Source organism: Calliphora vicina, chromosome 1 (genome assembly GCF_958450345.1).
Source record: "Calliphora vicina chromosome 1, idCalVici1.1, whole genome shotgun sequence".
Lineage (NCBI taxonomy): Eukaryota > Metazoa > Arthropoda > Insecta > Diptera > Calliphoridae > Calliphora > Calliphora vicina.
In genome coordinates, this window is record NC_088780.1 from 131,937,449 (window position 1) to 131,961,881 (window position 24,433).

Sequence of the window (24,433 nt, forward strand, 5' to 3'; positions counted from 1 at the left end):
TTTTTTCGATTTATATAAAATCGGAAAACGGTTATTTGGCTAATTTGTTTTTAAATGTTCGTAGTAAAATTCGTAAGAAAAATTTACCACGCCCGATTTGGCAATTTTTGATGTTCCGGAATGATAAATTTGCCCGAACGCTGCTATACTCCGAAATGCCAAGATATTATACTTGGAATCAATCGTCAAAGAAATTTTAACGGCGCAAACAAGGAATTCAAGTTGAGTGTTTCTATTTGCGTTGGCCAAAAATCGACTTTTTATAAAAAAACTCACAATATCTAAAATCGCTAATAACTTGGCCAATAATCGTTTAATCAAGAAAAGCAGGTCGATCTGTGATCACTCACATTTCTGAACAAAAATAGATTTTTTATATAAAAACTAAAAAAATATCTAAATATGCTAATAACTTGGCCAATAAGCGTTTAATCAAGAAAAGGAGCTCGATCTGTGATCACTCATATTTCTGAACAAAAATCGATATTTTATATAAAAACTTAAAATATTTAAATTCGCTTATAACTTGGCTAACAAGCGTTTAATCAAGAAAAGGAGCTTGATCTGTGATCACTCATATTTCTGAACAAAAATCGATTTTTTATATAAAAACTCACAATATCTAAAATCGCTAATATCTTGGCCAATAAGCGTTTAATCAAGAAAAGGAGCTCGATCTGAGATCACTCATATTCTGGCCAAAAATCGATTTTTTATATAAAAAAGCTCAAAATATCAAAGGTCGCTAATAACTTGGCCAATAAGCGTTTAATCAAGAAAAGGAGCTCGATCTGTGATCACTCATATTTCTGGCCATAAATCGATTTTTTAAATAAAAAGTCACAATATCTAAAATCGCTAATAACTCGGTCAATAAGCGTTTAATCAAGAAAAGGGGCTAGATCTGTGATCACTCATATTTCAGACCAAAATTCGATTACTTATATAAAAACTCAAAATATGTATGTACATTGATTTACATGTATTCTGTTGTTGCAAGACTTAGGTTTTTGACAACGAACTTATGTTCTTTGTCTCTCGTTTTTTTTTTTTTTCTTTTTTAACTATTTTCAAACCGCTTCTCACAATTTCACAAATCGAACACAAGCATTTTTTTAACTTGGACAGGACAACGTCTGTCGGCTCAGCTAGTATTGAATAAAAATCGTTTCATCATTCATTGTTTGTCATGGAAACACAGTCAAAATCAACAAGTAAGATTTCTGTATTCGGCACAGCCGGGTAAAAAAACAGTTTTTCCCGATTTTAACCATTGTCGGTTCGAATTTCTATGAAATTATATACATTTGGAAAAGTCTTTAATTTTATATTTATTATGTAATCATATTTAATACTTATACCTTAGCCTTTTGGACCGATTTTCCCGATTTATAAGAGCAATCGAACCAGAACTATAACCGATATATTGATGGATCAATCATGTTTGTAAGTTATTTGAGAGCTTCGGAATGTTGATTTCACCATGGAAATAAAAACACATTTCTAGAGTTCTAAAAAAATAATGGGTTTCGAATTAGGTAACAGTTTTCTGGATAACTATATTCTAAACATTTGTTTCGTATAAAATTCCATAATGAATAGTTCTTATTAATAAAAGTTTCAAACACTCTGTTGAAGATGAAGTAAAGGGCGTGTCACCTGTAATAACATTTAGAGACATCGGATTCTGCAGGTTCTAACTCTGACGAACTATAAACAAAGGGTTTATACTCTGATGAATATTGAAGATTTTGATTTTTATTTCTTAAATACAGATGGAGTTCTAATGCCCATAATTTCAACAAATAGATATACAATTATTTTTGTAATTTTAATTCGTAGATATGGATTTGAAATTAATTTCAAGTTAACTGTTAAGTAAAGTTATAAGGGAGTTATGACCAATTATGGAGAACTAATTTTTTGGCCATATTTTGGCGAATGAGCCCAATTTTCTTACTGTTATTAATTTTGAGTAAACTCTGATGAGAATATTATAGTCCAGGTAATTTTAAATATAGTCTGAATGTTTTCCTAAAATCGGAAAACGTTAACCCTTAAATCGTGAAGGTCAAAAGTCAATTTTTTCAATATTTGGAATTTCTAATGTAAAGATAGCGAAATATTATATATTTTTGGGCCGATTTTGATGAAACTTAAGAAAAATATAAAATGAAGTATTTACAATAACAGCACAAAAATTAATATTAACCCTTAATAGCACTTGGAGTCAAAATTACTGTGTTTTTGTACTAAATTACCTAAAAATGAGTACAGTTATCTGTCGGCAATTATCTCATTTTACTTAATTTATCATCACATATTGTTATGGTACATTAGTGTCCTTATTATTTTTCACATCACTGTATATTGATTTAATTGATAATGTAATTAATACATAACAGAATTCATTCAAACCTTTAAATGATTACAATTTTGTTAAATCAAATCTAATACAAACTGAATGAAAGTATTTTTCCTTTTTTAAACCAAAAAAAATAAATATATATTTTAACTTTAAAAAGTAAAAGTGTAGTATTCGGCTGTGCCATATTTTGTATACCACCGAAAGAAATTTCGCGAAAATTTTCTAGAGTAGGGAAAAATTTGTCTTAAGTTAAGAACTAAATTTCTACCAATTGAAATAACTCCTTTATCAACCTGACACTTAATAACGACTCACACTATAGTTGGCTGGCAAGCAGAGTTAGTCGCCACTTTTATCACCCAACAAAAAACAGCATGTTAAACTAAGTATCATTAATGTAATTGCACTCAATGATTAAATCAATTGAGTTTAGATTTGATTCGATTTCATTTCATTCGGTTTGGTTTGTTAAGTTTTATTTATGCATGAAAATTATCCTTGTGTTTGGGCTGGGTTTTGTTCTACGTGTGTTATTGAGTTGTTGCTTGTTGAGCTATTGGATTGGAGAGAAGACCTTCTATATTTGAAATTAAAATTTAAATTTATTTTGTACAATTATGTCAACCCTCTCAAGGATTGTTTATATTCGTGTTGAATGTGTGCACAATGAAAGTTGATTTGATGTATTTTATTAGCAGTAGGAGGAGAGTTAAAGCCTTTTTCTTTAATAAAAATTTACAGAATTAAAATTTGATTTTTTAAACATTTTAATATAGAACAAGTAAATCATGATTCATAAAAAACGCAATTTGTTGACTTTTGTCTTCTGGTTTATATGGAGTTACTAAAATATTAGCTTAAAACTTGTGCTGGACTATATGCAACACATTTTTTAATTACTCTTTTTTATTATTTAATATAATTTTATAAATTGTAGTAGTACTAAATTTTACTAATATTAAACATTTCACTCTTTATTATAACATTATAAAAATTGTTAGCATTAATTCGAATATCGGTCCAACATATTAATTTTATTTTTTTGCTATAAATTCTTAAACACAACCTTGTGCCTTGTGTTACACACGATTTGTGTGGATTAAATGTTCTTAAATTGATTGATTGCTTTAATGATGAATAGTCGTTTTATTCAATATTTTTTTATTTTATTTTTTATTCACAGCTTCTCTCTATGTACTAGAGTTCTTTATAATCGCTTTAAGTTCAAATACTTTGACCGTATAATACTTGACTACTTCTATACATACAATACATAGTAGATACTGTGTGGTTATTCTATATTCCAATTTACATTGATGGGCATAAAAATAGCAACAAGTTGTCATTTTCATAATTATTTTTACATCTGTATTCAGCAGAGTCTTCAATCACTATTGAAAATATTTTTTAATACAATTTTACAATCGGATTTGGGATGATGTCAATCCGCACGAGTTCCAGCTAGTGTGAATGCATTTGAGGCATCATTGGTCCGTACTTCTTCAAAAAGGATGAGATTGATTGGCCACTTTGCTTGTAAGATTTCCTCAAGTCGCAGATCTATATCAGTAGGCAATCAAAACCAACATAGCCCATGTAATAATCCGAAGTCATAGAAAATTGGACCTCTTGGCTGCATGATAATCAGTAAAGTTTTGGGTGCCATTTCAATAATGTTACATTCTACAGATAATGTCATTGATAAGCCTTTCAAATAATTCTTATCAATTTCAATTCTAACATATATCCGAACATATTGAAAACTCCTTTAGAACCGTTTGGCGTATGTTAGTAGTCGACTGGATGAGTCTTTTAAATGCGAATAACTCCTAATCTATAAGAGATAATTGTTTGCGAACATGAAATTTCATTCAAACCGGCCTAAACGTTAAGAAGTCACAGATTTATTTTCCTCTTTTTTTCTATTCCACTGTGTGGCGTAGTCCGGTGTTTTTGAAATTCCTGCTGCGATACGATTTAAGTCAATTTGGAGACAATGATAGATTTGCTTCCCACTCATGTCAAATACATATTCTGTTTTAGTAATCCCTCAAGGAGTCTGCCAAATTCAGCATGTTCGTATTAGATATGGCATGGATCGTCTGAACTTGGAGAGTCGAATGGATTACATATCCAACAACCAAAGATAATTGGACGGTAATTTTCGATATTCGGAATAATGTGGTCTTATGCCTGATTTAGCTAAAAAAGATATAACGTCTGCTTAGAAAACGTATATGAAAACCACTGTTTCTATATATATATTCAATGATTTTCATACAGATTTTCATAACCTGGCTTAATGACCATTTTAATGAATCAGGTTCCTTAGTCTTTACTGAAGCGTCTAAAACTAGTACGTCACTTCCAACTATTTGTTAGCATGATTAGAGATTTTTTTCCCGCACTTTTTTCATTTCCCGGCAAATCGGGATTAGTTTTTAAAATTTCACGGGATCCCGGGAATTCCCGCCTAATTCCAATTTGTTTAATTTTAAGAATGTAGACTTCGTTAAAAATCTGCAAATTGTTTTTAAAATGTAATCGGATACAAATAAAAAAATCCAATAAAAATTTAATGTAAAGAGATAAACTGACTCGATTTCTAATACAAACCTGTCACCATTTGTATCGGAATGGCTCAAACTTTCATTAGATTTTGTTGTACCTTCGTTATGTTCCAATTAATTCTGGCAATTCGCAAAAAATAAATATTTTATATTTTTGAATTTTGAATTAGCAATGTTTTGTTTATTAAATCAAAAATTATGTAAAGATGTTAATTAAAACTTGAAGAAAACCCAATAATATTAAACAAAATACAGTTCCAGGAAGGTAGTTTTATTCCAAAAATTTTCGTTTTACTCGTTGTTAAAAAGCTAAATACTAAAATAATTCCACTTTCGGTCGGAATAGAATTTTGTGACAGTCTTGAACATACACGAGTTTTTGGAGTTTTTATCATCTTTTAGAGAAAATCAAGTTCAAAAAACATCACATTAAACTATTTTCGGGATTGAAAATTTTGCGGAATTCCTGGGATTTCCCGTACCGGGAATATTTCAGGTAGATATCGATAAGAACTGATATCCATGAAGTGGACAGACACTTTCTCAATCGACACGTGTTGTTTCCATATCGAACCAACCAGATTCTCTGATAAAGGAAAACATGCATCTAAGATTCATCGTCGACAGTTTCTCTAAGCACGAGAAAAAGCTGACAACAAAGTACGCTTAGTATTGGCGAATACCGTATATTGTTAGAGTAAATAAGACACAGACTATTCTTCATCATTCTGATTACGACAGTTTTCACAGTATTCGTTGAACCATATTCATATCATGCGCATGTTGTAATAGCTGATACGATTAGCTTTATCAGTTGGCGCTTGAATCCGATAAGTTAATTCGTCCTACCAGCATCACAGTTGATCGCATCCTCATCCAATTCATATTACCGTTATTCTAGAATGTCTCGTTATCTCATTCAAAGATAATCCACATTATACTGTAAACCATAGAGAATTAGACATATCATATGTCTGATACAATAACAAAATACATTGAGTAGCATGTATTTTGTTGTTGCCAGAGATAGGTTTTTGACAACAGACTTAGGTTTCTGACAATTACGTTTCGGCTCTATGTTACCCTATGCTGTAAACCTTGATGTCGTGTAAACACCCGGTACCTATGCCAGTTAGCTCTGAGCATTATAACAGAAATTTCCGCTTGTAGAGCAGTACAAAATTCTGGTAACCTAAAAATGCATTTTATCCCAGATATAGATACACTTCGCAAAGAACTTGTTTTATTTCTTGTCGTAATATTGGACAAATTAGGAACTGGGATTTTTAACAAACTCACGAATGGAACGTCATCCTTTGTTTGTCAGAATGAAGCCTTTGGAGAAGTAAGGAACAATCCATACTCCATCACGAAAATTTATTGTTTTGATATGGAATTTTCAAGTCAAGTTCGGAATCATACACAGTAAATAAAAATGACAAAAAAAAAACGAAATTCTTTGTCCATTACGACATGAGACAATATGACACACCACCTCTTGTCTGGAATTAATTAAGAAAATATACGAAAATTATTCTATAAAGTTTCTAAACCACCAGTATATATCGTTAAAATAAAACTCCACAATATAAATCCAAGTCGTCTCAATTAAATGTTACCTACTGCTTTTTAAGACCACACAACTGTAAGTAAACATTAACTCTACACAAATGTACTCTGTATATAAGAGTGGTATTACCAGGTGATTGAATGTTTAGAATACAGAGAAGCAGTGAAAGGCGGAGAATTGCATAATTAGTTGAAGTCAGGCAAGCATTTAATTCGACAAGATTTTAATTGATTATCTTTCATGCGCTGGAAATACAATGTAGTCCACATGTATGACTACGAGCCAATAGACAAAAAACTGCACAAGCAAGATTAATTTCATTAATTTGAAAGATTGAATTTTTCTATAGAAAAAAAAAAAGATGTGGGAATAATTGAAAGAACGAGTAAAAGTTACAAAATTAATGATATTTCTTGTATGCCAAAAAGGCACAAATATTGCTACCTTATAAAATGTGTATTCTAAATTTGATTTATAATCATTTTACAGGGAAATAATTCAAAATTTTTCTTTTCTGTTACTGCAAACAAATTCTATTGTTTTAAATTTATTATGCCAAGAAGTGCGTAGAGAACAAGAGAATTTTCAGGACGCCAATGTGACAATAATTCACTTAAAACACAAATTTCCTACACATTTCTTTATTGTACTTTGTCTGTCTGCTTTATACAACTGGAGGTTTCTTGGGCTGCTGCTTAAAAGTATGCTACACATTTTTTTCTAACACACACATACATAAATATTGCAGCTATTGGTAATACAGCAGTAGTCTTGTATGTTTGAAAATTTGTATTACATTCATACATACATATGTATATTGTTAGAAAGTTCACAATTTACCTTAAGTAGCATCGGATATGGTCGGTTATAAAAAAGATATATTACTTCATCTATTCTATACGTAACTAGTGCAGACTTTCAGGCGTCTTACTCAAACATACTACTTAATCTTAATGCGTTCTTCGTGTCTCTATATCTCTGTTCTCTTTGGTTTTTTTTTGTTACTCTTTGCTTATTTCCTTATTCAATAAACTTCAAACTAACGCACGTTTGAAAGGAAGTTTTTTGTTTGCCTTCTATAAAGAACATACAGTGAGCCGCAAAAGTGAGTATACACCAAAAATTATTTGATTTTTTTAAAGATAATGAAAATCCTAAAATATATCCATCGATTAAAATTTTATAGTTTCGGTTTGTTGGAGATTGGGTTGAATAATAGATTCGGTTGTGAAAAAAAAGATTTAAGTCGAACTATAACGATTTTCGTGATCTTACAAAAATCAAAAAATTCGCTGGCGTTTACTCACTTTTGAGGCTCACTGTATATGTATGTAGTGCAGTTTTAGCATAAAAAATCTACCTCACATAAATTTTATTTAATTTTTATAAATGCATTTGAATTTTTATTTTTTTTTGCTTTTTCTTTGGACAAGTTTTAAAGTATGTTTTAAATTTATAAAAATGAAATACATATAAACAAGTAAGAGTGCTATATTGGGCTTTGCTGAATCTTATATACCCTTCACCAATTTTTTATACCCTACACCACCATAGTGGGGAGGGAATATTGGGTTAGTGCTGATGTTTGTAACATGTTAAAATATTGTCCCAATACCTACCTTAAATTATATCAATCTCCTCAGAATTAGGGAATGGTAAAACGACTTCGATTATGGTGAGTAATCGATTATTGCTGTAAAAAGTCGACTATTTTGTTTTCGATTCTACACTACCAACTTTATACTGAAGTCGACTATTGGCTTCGATTAATCGAAAATTCAACCCTGTTTAGTAATAAGCGTGGGTGTTTTACACTACAAAAAGCGCTTGGCGTCCTTTTTTTATTTAAATTGGCAGCCGTGATAATAAAGTGTTTGTGAACTGCGTAAAATTATAAACAATACATTAAAAAAAATAATAATGCCAAACCACGTCTGGCAATATTTTAAAAAAGTATGTTCGGGACAAAAGGCTAAGTGCTGCGTGTGCAAAAAGGAATTGGCCTTTTGCGGAAGCACCTCTAGCTTATCAATTCACCTCCAAAAGTCCCATAAAATTGTGATCAAGAAAGGAAAGCCCCAAGAAGATTTTACAGAAATAAATTCATCCGATGAGGAGTCTAACCAAAATAAAGTAAGTGTTATTCTCCAAAATACAATTTTTTCTAAAAATATCAATTTTACGAAAAACATAAATTTTACGAAAAACATCAGTTTTACGAAAAATATCAATTTTCGAAAAATATCAATTTTACGAAAAATATCAATTTTATGAAAAATATTGAATTTACGAAAACACCAATTTTACGAAAAATATCAATTTTACGAAAAATATCAATTTTAAGAAAAATATCAATTTTACGAAAAATATCAATTAAATTATTTAAAAACAATATATTTTAAATAAAAAATTTAAATATTTACAAACAATAAGACAGTACAAACAAAATATATATTTTTTAAATAAAAATGTCAAAATTTTAAAATAATAATGTAATCAAATTACAAAAAAACAAACAATATTTTTAAAATAGAAAATATAAATATAAAAAAAAACAAAAGAGTTATTTTAAGAAATTAAAAATATTGAAATAAACTAAAGTACAAAAAACATAATTTTAAATAAAAATTTATGTATGTATTTAATTATTCAAAATTTGAAAATATTGTAATAAAATCAATTTACAAAAAAAAAAAACAATATTTTTAAAATAAAAAATGTAAATATAAAAAAACAATACAATAAAAAAACCAAAGTACAAACAAACTAAAAGTATAAACAAATAAAAAAAGAATTTTTTGATTGAAAATTAAGTTATTTTAAATTAAAAATATTAAAATAAACTATAGTACAATCAAAAACAATAAAAAGAAAATATGTATTTAAAAAAAATAATACTAAACCAAAAAACTAATTTTAATTAAAAATTAAATTATTTAAAAACAATATATTTTAAATAAAAAAATTAAATATTTACAAACAAAAAAGACAATGTACAAAAAAAAATATATTTTTTTAAATAAAAATGTATTTAATATATTCAAAATTTAATATATAGTAATAAATCAAATTACAAAAAAAATACAATATTTTTAAAATAAAAAATATAAATATAAAAAAACTACATGAACCAAAGTACAAACAAACTAAAAATATAAACAAACAAAGAAAAGAATTTCTTTAATTGAAAATAAAGTTATTTTGAATTAAAAATATTGAAATACCAAATTACAAACTAAAAAGTATAAACAAATAAAAGAAAATAATTTTTTAATTGAAAATTAAGTTATTTTTAATTAAAAATATTGAAATAAACTAAAGTACAAACAAAAGAGATTTATTTATTTAAAAAAGAAAAAATAATATATAAACTTTATATAAATACATATATAATTTTAATAAAGTTTATACATTATTTTTTTTAAAATATCTACATTTTTCATTTAAAAAGTAATACCAAAAATTAATCATTTTTCAATATAAAAAAAAACTAAATAAAACCTAAGTTTTTGTTAAAAAATTTAAATACCAAAACTTATTTTCCCAAATAATGTATTTAAAACATATATGAACAAAAAAAAAACAAACAATTCAAAGTTTTAATTACAAATTGTTAATCAGAAATGTACTTTTAAATAAAAAATAATTATTTTTTGTAAACATTTAATTTTTATTAACAATTTAAATTTTTTATAAACCAAAGCATTTATATTTTTTGTAATAATTGTTTTCTTAATGATTTCTTTGTTTAATAAAAAAGAAATTTAATAAAAATGTTTCTTTTAAAAAATTATATATAATAAATGTGTTTTTATTTAAAAAGAAAGGAATCTAAATTTGTTTGAAAAATGATTAAAAAAAAACCGTAATCGACTAAAAAATCGATTATTGGGTTCGATTAATCGACTAAAAATCCAACTCGTAAATAGTTGATTGGCATAATCGTTAATCGATTATCAGCTTTCCATACCATTCACTACTCAGAATCACTTTCTGAGTCGATTAAGCGATGTCCGTCCGTCCGTCTGTCCGTCCATATAAACCTTGTAATCAAAGTACAGGTCGCAATTTCAAAGATAATTTGGTACAAGCTTTCCTATTGTCCCACGGACGGAGCCTATTGAATTTGGTTAGAATCGGTCCATTATTTCTCCTAGCCCCCATACGATTGCCCTATCTGAAAATAATTAATCTCTCATAAATATCTTATTTATATTGATATCCGAAACAAATTCAACAAAAATAAGTTTTATATAAGCCTAACTGGCACCACTAAATTTTGTGATGATCGGTCCATAATTATTCATAGCTCCCATATAAGGCCAACTTTCGAAAATCACTTTAAACAGCATAAATCTCTTAAAAATGTTGGTATTCCAATAAAATTTAACACAAATAAGTTGTATATATACAAAAGTCATTACACCAAATTTTGTAACGATCGGTCTATAATTAGTCATAGCTCCCATATAAGACCCACTTCCGAAAATCATTTTAACGAGTATAGATTTCTTAAAAATGTTGGTATTCAAATAAAATTCAACACAAATAAGTTTCATATATATAGAAGACATGCCACATAATTTTAAAAGAAAACAACAGAAAAATACGCTGTTGTAAATGTCTAAAATTAGTAATAAAGATATAGGTCAAAAATAGTTAAACAAATGAGGTAATTTAACCAAATTTAAATAGCAACCGAACAGGAACTATAGCGGATGTATTGATGTATGAGTCATGTATGTGAGTTAATTTGGGGTTACGGAAAGTTGATTTCAACATACAGACGGATATACGAACATGGCTATAACGATCCAGAATACATATATGTACTTTATTTACGACCCCGTAAATGAAAAATGGGGTCAGAAAAAAAAGAAAATTATAACAAACCGACGGACATAGTAAGATGGTCTATAAGTTCCATAAAGACTCAAAATATATATAAGTCATGGGGTCTAAAACCAATATTTTCAGTTTTTGTATAAACGCAAAAGTAATAATTTATATTATATAACGAAATTAAAGTCGAAGTGCGAAATATATATATTTAAGAAAGGATCAGCAAAATATGCATTTTTTTCGAAAAACTTGTGAAATATGGAAAAGCTTACTTTTCAAACAAAAAGTTACAAACTTGCCCTATTCATAAAAATTTATAAAAAATCCGATAATTTTTTAAATAGTTATATATATATATATATATATATATATATATAAATTTCCGTTATTAAACAGAAAATCATAATATTGCTTATCAATCGTTTACAAAACGTTTACATTATTAAAATTCCATTCAAATGTTTATTGAACGGAAATTCATACATATGTATGTCCTTTTTATATGATTTTTATATTTCAAATATACATATATGTTTGTGTGTCTGTATTATAAATGTATATTTAAGTGTAATAAAAATAAAACCACACACCAACAAGAACTCGGCTTGGCTATAACTTCTTAATATACTTTGCTGGTGACAAATTCATATCCTTGCAATTCCTTATTGGTTTATGTCCTCTCACATATTCCTCTATATGTGTAAGTGAGGCAAATTTTATCACTTGCAGTTTTATGTTTCTATCGTTTCTCTCTTTTTTCTCACATTTTCTTAATAAATTTAAGAAAAAAACCAAATTAAATTTACTATCTTTGCCACTGCATTCAATAGAAATACCATAAAAAACGTCAAAACTTTTGTAATCCATCTCTTTTATAAGAATAACTGCAGTCATATAGAAAGAGTCCTTTGTTAAATTTAAGTTCCTGGGTATGCTTTTCCTTGGAAAACTAATAATAGTGCGTTGTATTTGTTGTTCTGTAGTGGAATTTGTGTGTGTGTGTGGTAAATGGTTTGATGACAGTTCGATCAGAATAAAATTTATCATTTTTCTTTTTTTTCTTTATCATACATATTTTTTATTATAGTTTGTCTAATACAGTTTAATACAGAAGTAGATACTTATCTCTTTACGTATTTTTCTATGGAAGTATACGAGTTTTTTAAAACATATGTTAGAATTCAATATGTTGTAGGTGTATGCATTGGTGTGCTGCAATTGTATGCATCATTTAATACATCTTTCATTTTAATATTTTTCAATAATTCATGTGAAAAAAAAACATAATAAAGTGAAAGAATTTCGATTTAAACGTTTTTCTTTCAGATAAAAATTGTTTTCTGGAAAAACATTTTTCTGTAAAAAATGTTTATATGTGAAAAACGTGAAAAATGGGTATTTTTGCCTATTGTGAACAGATTTGGTCCTAGGCTGATAAAAGGCTTACATGACATATTCAAATGATAATAGGGTATACAAATAGGCTAAATCAGAAATCTAACGTATGAAGGCCTCCTATTTAAAATTATACACATCCAAAAACCTACGACTACATCGAATTTTGAACTATTTGCGATCTATATCTAGATTACTAAATCATTAATATAGACAATATCTATCTATCTATATATATAAAATACAAAAAATGTTTCTACCTATGTCCGTTATAGACTCTGAGACCATCTAACCGATTAGCTCCAAACTGGTATCATTGGAAAGGAAATTTTCTGAACATGGTTTTAGACACCTAAAATACTACATTAGGTCCATACGGTGCTTTCGTAAAGGAGATTTTCGAATTTTCTCATACAAACATTTTTCATATATATACATAAACATGGATGTATGTTCCGAATGAACTCAAAAACGGCAGGACCGATTTTAATGAAATTTACAGGTAATCTTCAGAATAGCCTAGCGGGTAACACTCTATAGTCAGATTTTTGATTTTCAGTCTGTGGGCGGAGGGGTGTGGCAAAATCAAATTTTTACATTATACCGCTAATGCCATCTATATATTTATATAAAAAACCGCTGGACCGAATTTGATAAAATTTTCAGGGAATCTTCAGAACAGCCCAGCAGGTAACACTGTATAGTCAGATTTTTAATATTCGATCAGTGGGCGGAGGGCGTGTAAAAATCCAATCCAAGTGGCTGGACCGATATTGATAAAATTTTCACGGAATCTTCAGAAAAGCCTTTAGGGTAACAGTGTATAGTCAGATTTTTGATTTTCGGTCTGTGATAAACAATTTTGTTTTACTCTTGCATATTAGGTGCATGAATAAGAAATTTTCATATGAAATCAAAAAATTATGATGTTAACAAGCTCGATGACCAAATACAATTGAAAGTGTCTGGCGAAACAATAAAATAAAAATCGATTGACACAGTAATGAACGAAGAACAAGTCGTCAATTGTCCTACTGAATTTTTGAATTCATTTGAACCAGCGGAAAGCCACCACATGTATTAACATTGAAGTTTGGATTACTGACTTTTTCCGACACTGTATATTAAAGTCGAGATCGAGATGCAATATAAAACAGATGTTTTCGAAAGGCCAGCAACGCGGACCGGGTTCAGCTAGTGGATATATAATTATAGATATTTCAAAGACCTTTCCGACGATGTATAAGATTTAGAAACTTGGGCCAACTGTGGCTAAAAATCGGTAAAAATTATTTCAGCTAAAAAATTTTGAACCAATCATTATTTTTATCAAAAATACTTTTTCAACAAAAATTGTTTTTAATCTTTATTTTAAAATATATTAAAGTATACTTTGGTGAAGTGTATAGTTGTCTTATAGCTGTTTTACTTGTTTTATTAATTACATATTTACTAATAGGAAAATTTTGAAGGAATTCGGTCCACCAGAAAAGCAACCTCACTCCATAACATGACCGCCACCATGCTTAACAGTTCCAGTACAGTATTTGGAATTACATTACATCAGAATCCACGAAATTAAATTTAGATTCATCGCAACAGTTCAATTCAAGTGTTCTCGAGCAAATTTAAAGTGAGCTTTACGATTTGTCTGCGATATAAATGGTTCTTCGCAACTTTCTTAGCTTTTAAGCCCACACGCAGAGAAAAAATATAGTTGTGCATGTTTACTGTAACCATTTCAATATTTTTACAAGTTTTTTTAACAATATTATAGTCACAGTAACTATTTATATGATTGTGGTAACTATAATATGGTTAATTTACGATTCACATGATTGTATCAATCATATATATGGTTACAGTAAACAAGTATATAATTGTGAGAACCATATTTATGATGAATCATCATATGATAATATGTTCTTCTCAGATTATGATATGATATATATAGGCCGAGAGCAACATAATATGATAAGTCCTTCATCATAAAAATGGTTGTCACAAACATATTGTACTTGTTTACTGTAACCATATATATGATTCATACAATAATGTGAATATAACATTTTTCGCAAATATCTTATTGGCATATTCCTCCTCGATAGTATTTTATTAAATTAAATTTGACACTTGAACAATATTTTGTTCCAGCCATTATAATTATGTATGTATATCGCTCTAAAATTAATTAATTTTAGTTTAAAATCGCAAATTATTTAATACTGTAATTTACCTCTATATTTTTTAAATATTTAAATAGGATATTCGTTGCAGTTGTTCTTAATATTAGTTTAATTTATTCCAAAATATATTTGTTGTAGACTCCATAACTATATATTTTGTGTCCTTATGAAACTTAAAAACATCCTAGCTATGTCCGTCGGTATGTCTGTCTGTCGAAGGCAAAAATATTGGTTTTTAATGTTTCATTTTATTTTTGTTTTTTACAATATATTATTTTTTGTCATATAATGCAACCAGGGCCCGAATTACCGCTCTCGTGATCGAATGAACTATCGTATCGAAAAATAATTGTGATATCGTAATTATAACAAAATGTACTAAATATCGAATGTCGTAATCTCAAATAAGAAAATTACGATCGAATTTACTCGATATCGAATGTGGTAAATCGGCCCCAGATTTTTATTACAATCAAATTAATTTAAATTTTTCCTATGCATATCGATGCTTTAATTTTGCATATTTTACAGTTTTTTGTGTGTAATATACAAATTTTAGACTGACACGGACAGATCCAAAAGACTGCCATTAACGTGACAAATAAATGGAAGATGGCAACTACAGCCAACATTAGCAGTTTATTGTTACATCCATGATTTAAGTAGCTATAATAAGATTAAATTTATTAATCATTTATTGAATAAACAATAATGAAGAACAAGATAATACAGTTATTAAAATAAAAATGTGCATTAATCTTTAAAATCCAATAACTTAAAAACATAAAATACTTTCAATTCTGCAACAGAGTTAAATAAGCCCAAATACTCCTAACTCTTAACCAATTTGTAGCATTGGCAATGAAAAAGGTAGAAGGGTATGAAATAATAACAAATATACATATGCAAATGAAATTTATTTTCTAAATTACTCATATCATCTTAAATCCATGCGAAATATCATACAAACAGACGACATACATTCATAACTAAAAGATTCATATGTGATGATATAAAATTTGCCCACTAGGGTGGCTCATATTTAGCTAAATTTAATTCAGAAAAACTCCTATGTCCATCAGTCTGTCTGTTGAAAACACGATAGGGCCCAAACTAAAGAAGCTAGCTGACATGAACTCCATGAATATTGTTGTAAAACTCAACAAGAGCTTGCAAAATCATTGGGAGCTGCTCAAGCTGCAATTTCAAAACGTTTGCGAGCATCAGGATTCATCCAAAAGCAGGGAATCCGAGAGACGAGTTTGCATGTCCGAGATTATGTTTGAACGCTATAAAAGAAAATCATAATTTTTGCACCGAATCATTACTTCCGATGGAAAATGGATCCATTACAATAACTGGAAGCATAAGTAGTCGTATGTGAAGCCCGATCATTTAAAGTTTTAAGAAATTAATCACTCTATCATGTTCTGTACAGTTCGGACCATAAGTGATTCAAGTCCCCTATACAAGATTTGGCACAGCTGAATATAACACTCTTACTTTTAATACCCTTTATCATGAGTGGCAAGGGTATACATATGGGGCATTTCATGTCAAGTGAACCAACTTTTAAAATCGATATCTTCCGATCAGGATGAAATATGCACCAAGGTTAGACCTATTAGATAGTGATTCAGACACAATTTTTCAACAAGATCGGTCAAGAACTCTCGGAGGTAGATGGCGTCAAAATTTGACATTTTGGCCAAACATGTGATTTTTCTCATCCATGTAACTTATTACCTATTGTTCTTAGCAAAATGTGTCCCAAATAGTTTAGATAGCTATTTCTTCAATCTTTCAAAAAAAAATATTTAAAAAAATTTTGAATATTTTTTTTCCGAAATCAAAAACATTTTTGAAATTTTTTTCAAAATGGGCCCTTTTTCTCTTAAAATAAAGCTTAGATATTTTCCTTGAGGGCCTATTTGGTCGCTTAGTGGGATGCGAGTGGGATATGAAATTTTTGATTTTTTTTTTAAAAAATCTAACTTTTTTTTAAAATGGGCCCTTTTTTTAATTTTTGCTCAAAAGAAAGCTTAGGTCTATTACTTTAAGACCTATTTGGTTGCTTAGTGGGATGCAAGTGGGGTATATAGCAAAATAAATGTTTTGTAACTCAAGATATAAAATTTTTGATTTTTTTTTTTGGCAAAATCGAACTTTTTCCAAAATGGGCCCTCTTTTTAAATTTTTTTTCCTCAAAAGAAAGCTTATATCCATTCCTGGAAGAGCTTTTTGGTCTCTTAGTGGGATGCGAGTGGTCTATCTATCAAAATAAATATTTTATTAATTATTATTTAGGCTCAAGTTCATTAAATTGATTTCCTTAGAAATACAATTTATTCTATTAAATTTCCATAATTCTAAAGAATACTGAAAAAGTTATATTTAGACACACGGCAGAATGGAATGCATTTTCGGGGTTAGCCACCACCCCCTCATCAGCACTCTTTTGTGTCGATGTAAGTGTCGCTTGTAAATATCATCTATTTAACTCACCAGTTTTTTTGTAAATCAAGACATAAAATTTTTGTGTTAAAACATTTATTTTAATACTATCCCACTCGCATCCCACTAAGATACCAAAAAGCTCTTAAAGGAATGGACCTAAGCTTTCTTTTGAGAAAAAATAATTTTAAAAAGAGGGCCCATTTCACTTGACGTGAAATCCCCCATATATTAGTTTGTCATTAAGTTTGTAATTTCTCATTTGCGACTCCACAAAGTATATATGTATATTCTGAATCGTTATAGTTACCGAAGCCGATATAGCCATGTCCGTCTGTATGTTGAAATCAACTTTCCGTAGCCCCCAAATAACTTACAAACATGATTGATACATAAATATATCGGGCTCGGTTGCTATTAAAAATCAAGAAAATCGGCCCATAAATAGCTGAGATATAAGGAAAAAACCGGGATAACCTAGAGTTTTGGCCTATTTTTTATCTGTATCTGGATTACTGAGTCATTAATATAGACAATATGGTTGTCCAATAATAGATATTTCAATGTCCATTGCAACGATGTACTATATGAGGAGCCGCAGAACAAAAGGTACTTTTTCGCACATTTAAAATTTTTGGGAAAATGAGTTTTATTTATTTCACCCCCTTAAAAAACTGCATGAACCTAGAAATGGTAACAAGTTTCTTACTTATCAATAGATACATCTAACTGCCATAAGTCACCACATTAAATGTTAAGGGTGTTTGATATAAAACCATTATAATATCGAAAAAAGAACCTTTTGTTAAAAAATAAAGAAAAAAGTACGTTTTGTTAAAAACAAAATTAAAAAGTATGTTTTTTATCCATTTTTTGTTAACGATAATATTTTAAATGAATGTTTTTAATCCTGATCTAATATATAAACAAATTACACATTGAAATTAAATAATTTTTTTTTCGTTTTATATTAGTGTTGTACGTTTTGTTAAGTAAAAATTTGTTTAGAACCCATTTACTTAGTAAAAAAATTTGTTTCTAGAAGATTTCAACCCAAATATTATAAAAATACCAAAAAACCAATTTTTGATAAGATACGAAAAAGTACCTTTTGTTCTACGACTCCTCATATAAGGCTATAGTAATTTGGACCTACAATTTGTCAAAATCGGGAAAAATATTTTTTAACCCGAATTTTTTTTTACCAAAAAAATATTGTTGTCATAAAATTTTTTTCACTAATAAATTTAAAAAAAAAATCTTTCAAAATTTTCAAAAAACTATTTTGAAAAAAACTATTTTTTAAATTTTGTTTACCTAAAAATATTTAAAATTTGTATTTAAAAGTATAATTTGGTGAAGGGTATATAAGATTCGCCACTGCCGAATATAGCTCGAAAATTCAAAAAAATGTGCATCCGATTTTGCTAAAATTTTCAGCTTCTTGAGAACAAAACATAAAAAGTGAAAAATAACTGCCACCCTAATGTTCAGCATAGATACAGCAACTAAATATACAGGACAATCATACAGTCATACTTGTTCACTACGAAATGAATAAAATCATTGAAATATATGTATGTAAGTATGTATGTTTGCCTAAATTTGCATAACAACTCTATTAAAGGACGTATTTGTGGATGTATGGGTAAAAGCGTACGGGTAAATGTATGTATCTATGGATGTGTAATAGAAAATCCTGGAATCATCATCAGTGATGATGATGATGGAACTCATTATAACCAACTACATACATTTGCATGTAAACTCGTATATTCATTCGTATACATAAATTCATAAATGTACGAATGAGTTCTTATAATACATACAGTATCAGTCAAAACTTATTGGACAGTATTCGTGTTATAACTTTTTTTCCAATTGCAAAGAAATTAAAGATTTTAGAAACAACAAAAATAAAATATTATCTCTTTCCAGCTGGTGTTTTAATTTACAATCAAGAAAACAGCAGAAATTTTCATGAGAAAAAAATAAAAAATTCCAAATAAAACTCGAAGATTTTAAGTTTTTAATATATTGCCTCCTTTTCACTTCTCATTTTTCTTAATAATAGAAATTTTTTGTAGAAACTTGAAGAGCTAACAACACTGCCTCCTTTTCACAACTCAAGAAATTCCAAACACATACAAGTTTTGATCGACACTGTACGTAAGAGTACATTTTTATTCATAAGACTAGTTGGCGTTTTTGTGTGTGTTGTCACACATTTACCCTCACATAAGTCATAAATGATCCATGCATGTTCATATGTAGTTGCGAGTTATAAAAAAGAGGTCCTTTAAGATTTTGATTTTTTTTTTCGCTGCCAAATGTCAAACAACGATAAAGGATTTCAATTTCATCTTTTATTTTGCCTCGTTTTATACTGTTTTAGTTCCAAATAGTTTAACTTTTTGGATTAATTTTTTTTTCCTTTCTGCGACAAGATTTATACTATTTTTTTTTATAGGATTTTTCAATTCAATTTAGTCTATGGAATTTATTTTATTGCATACTCGAACACTCTCGCACACATGTAAATTGCTATTGTGGTGGTTGTGATTTGCAGCAATTGTGGCAAGGATTTCTTTTTCAGTTTCTTTTTTCTCTGTTTTGCAATATGGAAATTTTTATAATCGATTGGCTGGATAGCGAACACAGAGGCCACAATCAAATAAGTGGTATTACAAATTTAATGCAATAGAGTGGCGGTGATGGAGGATTAGGAAATATATATTTTAGTAGTTTGAAAATGAATATGAAAAAATATGTAGTTACAAGGCCTGTTTCACGATGTCGAAAGAAAAATGATTCGAACAAATTTGTATGAAAACAAAATTTCAAAATCTAATAGATATTTGTTTATAGTTAGATAAACTCTAAAATTAATAGAAATAAGAGTGCTATATTTGGATGTGCCGAATCTTATATACCAACCACCAATATAAATCGTGCACCGATTTTATATATTCTATTACTAGAAAATTTCAGTGGTTAATTTCATCTTTAACTTTTATCTGGAACAAAATATGTATATAATAGTGGTAATTCCGAACAATATTGTTCATATACCTACACATATTTTAAACCTAACATTATTTTAAAACTTACATTTCTGAGCAAAAGAGAATATTTGGGGATAATTTCATCCCCCTATGCTCATGGCAAAATACCCTATCGTGCCTTCAATGGATAGACAGACTGAAGGGCGTTCATACACGCAGAGAAAAAATATAGTTGGGCATGGTTACTGTAACCATTTCAAATTGTTACAAGTTTTTTAACTATATTATAGTCACAGTAACCATTTACATGATTGTGGTAACCATAATATGGTTAATTTACGATTCACATGATTGTATCAACCATATATATGGTTACAGTAAACAAATATATGTTTGTGACAACCATTCATATGATGAAGGACTTATCATATTATGGTGCTCTCGGCTTAAGGCTTATCATAATCTGAGAACAACATATTATGATAAAATTATTCATCATAAATATGGTTGCCACAAAAATATATTTGTTTACTGTAACCATATATATGGTTGATACAATCATGTGAATCATAAATTAACCATATTATGGTTAACACAATCATGTAAATAGTTACTGTGACTATAATATTGTTAAAAATCTTGTAACACTATTTAAATGGTTACAGTAACCATGCCCAATTATATTTTTTCTCTGCGTGTAGATTAGGGTGGCCCTTAATAAACGAAAGTTGGATTTTGGCCATTCTCACCCCCCAGTTTGGTGAACATTAGTAAAAAAATCATCCTGAAAAAATTTTAGGTAAATCGGTTGGGGTTAAGACGTGCCGCAAGCCCTCTGAAGTTTTGAGATGCATTTACAAGGGGAAAAAATTAATTTTTTTCAGTTTTTGTAAAAATTTTGCCATTAAAAAATTACTTTTGTAATTCAATTTAAAAGAATCGAAATGTGTACGTAATTGTCGTTCTAATGAGACATAAAAAACAGAAATCGGTTAAAAAATTTTAAAGTTATTAAAAATTCGCCAGGCCATTAACGTGTCTCAGGCCACTAGAACAAGAAATGTAAAAGTTTCAGAGTATATTTAGAATTATCTGGACTATAATATTCTAATTAAGTTTTGCTTAAAATTCATAAGAGTAAGAAAATAGAGCTCATTGGCCTAAAAATTGCCAAATAATTGGTTTTTCTCGAAAATTTCAAAATTTAAATCGCAGGTACGGAAAAACTATAAGAGATATTTTCATAATTTTTTCACGATTTAATTCCCTATTATACTCTTAATAAATCCCAATGAGATGATCAAAAAATTCTGAAATTTTTTAACAAAATTTTTAAAAATTTGAAAATGGAGTTTTGAAACTGCCGTTAAAAAAATTAAATTTTTTTGTTCATACCTAAGAATAGGTTAACGGTATCCTACGAAGACAAAAACTCATATACAAGTAAATATGGACATATTTTAAGTAAAAATGAGCTTTTATTTTAATATTTCTCAAAATATGTTAATTTTGTTCCTACATTTCATGTTCTAGTGGCCTGAGACACGTTAATGGCCTGGCGAATTTTTAATAACTTTAACATTTTTTGACCGATTTCTGTTTTTTATGTCTCATTAGAACGACAATTACGTACACATTTCGATTCTTTTAAATTAAATTACAAAAGTAATTTTTTAATGGCAAAATTTTTACAAAAACTGAAAAAAATGCATTTTTTCCCCTTGTAAATGCATCTCAAAACTTCAGAGGGCTTGCGGCACGTCTTAACCCCAACCGATTTACCTAAAATTTTTTCAGGATGATTTTTTTGCTAATGTTCACCAAACTGGAGGGTCAACTCCAACTTTCGTTTATTAAGGGCCACCCTAGTGTAGATAGATCGTCTTAAGCTACGTTTCCGCATACACCGTAATCGGCACCGAAAACGAAATTCCATACATTTGCACCGAAAAAAAGTTCGTTTCAGAACATTTTTTCGGTGCAAATGTATGGAATTTCGTTTTCGGTGCCGATTACGGTGTATGCGGAAACGTAGCTTTAATAAGAACCCATAATATACATATGGGAGATTCAAACAGTCAGCTATTAAGTCATATTGTCATAATGTCCTATTATATTATGATAGTTTAAACAAATTGTTTTAGCCACACGCAGAGAAAAAATATAGTTGTGTATGTTTACTAGAGTGTCCCTTAGAATTAAATTTTTTGAATTGTTGACACGGTACCCCCCGAAAACTTTCGTAATGACCTAAAATACCACCAACAAAATTTTTAGCTTGTTCTAAGAAAAGCAACCCGTGCCGACTTTCGATTTAGTTTTGAGGTGCATTTACAAGGAGAAAAAATGCATTTTTTCAGTTTTTTTTTAAATTTTGCTATTAAGTAATGACTTTTGCAATTTAATTTAAAAGAATCGAAATGTGTACGTAATAGTCGTTTTAATGAGATATAAAAAACAAAAATTGGTTAAAAAATGTTAAAGTTATTAAAAAGTCGCCAGGCCATTAACGTGGTCAGGCCACAAGAACAAGAAATGTAAGCACAAAATTAACATATTTTGAGAAATATTAAAACAAAAGTTTATTCTTACTTAAAATATATCCATATTTACTTGTATATGAGTTTTTAACTTCATAGGATACAGTTAACCTATTCGCAGGTATAGGGTTAAGTGTGCTATTAAGGGTTAATTTTAATTTTTGTACTAAAAAAAAATTCAAAATTTTAAAAATTTAAAAAAAAAATTTAAAATAACACTTCGAAAAAAATTTTTTCCAAAAAATTAAAAAAACAACTTTGGCCAAAAAAAATTGTCAGAACTTATCGAAATTATTTAAAGTATTCAAAATCTAAAAAATCCAAAAAGTAATCCAATGGTATAAAAATAACTGAGATATTGGATATTCTTTCGATTTCTCCAACATCTACAATCAGCGAGAGAGTTTTTTCCAAGTCTAGTTTTATTAAAACTAAAGAAAATTATTAATTTTTTGGTTGAATTGTTATGTTTTGTTTTTTTTACGTTTTTGTTATATTTTATTACTAACTGATTAAATCTAAACCCCGATTAATTATTTGCTCGATTAACCGATTAAACCAGAAACCCAATTAATTGAATAAAGTCTGAAAATCATTTAAATACGTATAAATCTCTTATAAATACTTTTATCATCTATCTCCATGTTTATAAAAATCCTTGTTATTTCTCGAATTTATAGAGAAATAACAGAAATTTGTTTCAAGTATGCATAATACACGATAGACAAGGATACCTATCACGAATTTGTCATAAAAATAGGTTGAAACGGCAAACATTTTTTGGATCAAACTTTATATCAAAAACTTAGTTATGTTCCCGATATCATTAAAATGCATAAATCTAGAATGTAGGTGAAATTACCACCGATACACAGAGTAAAAAGGTGGTGTCTCGAGACAGAAAATAATCTAGTTTTATATTTATCTCTTTCTTTATGAACTGCCCTTTTCATTTTGTTTTGGTTTTATTTTTCTGAAGTAATAATTCAATTTCTTTGCGATTGTGGTAAGTAAGACACAAACATTTTTGTTTTAATTAAAATTTCAAAAAATGTCTTATGATCAAACGGTAAAAAAACGGTAAAAAAGAAATCCGTGTACTTCCCAAAGAAAAAAAATTATTTCAAGATTTCACACACATATTAACAAATTGATTATAAAAAAAAAATATGTTATACGTATAGAAAAATAAAAAAAAATATTTTCAAAAAAGAATCGACGAGGATGGGATTCGAACCCACGCGTGCAGAGCACATTGGATTAGCAGTCCAACGCCTTAACCACTCGGCCACCTCGTCACTTGACAATCGCCTGACAAAAGCTCAAAATAAATGTTGTGACATTGAAAACATCTAAAAGCACACACGAAGTGTTCTTTCTTATCACATTGATGTGCTCTTGTTGTTGTTGTTTGTTATAGTTTTTGCAATTTATTTTTGTTTTTTCTTCTAAAAATTTTGCTTTAACAAAGAATTTTTGGTTTTGCAAAAAATAAATAATGTA

The 24,433-nt window shown here is 28.6% G+C and overlaps 1 non-coding gene across 1 annotated transcript; it reads right to left on the reverse strand.

Annotated features, from left to right (window-relative positions):
* Nucleotides 1-24,146: 24,146 nt before the first annotated feature.
* On the reverse strand, nucleotides 24,147-24,228 carry TRNAS-GCU (transfer RNA serine (anticodon GCU)). Its single transcript has one exon. It is a non-coding gene; the product is annotated as a tRNA-Ser (tRNA).
* Between the last annotated feature and the right edge of the window lie 205 nt (nucleotides 24,229-24,433).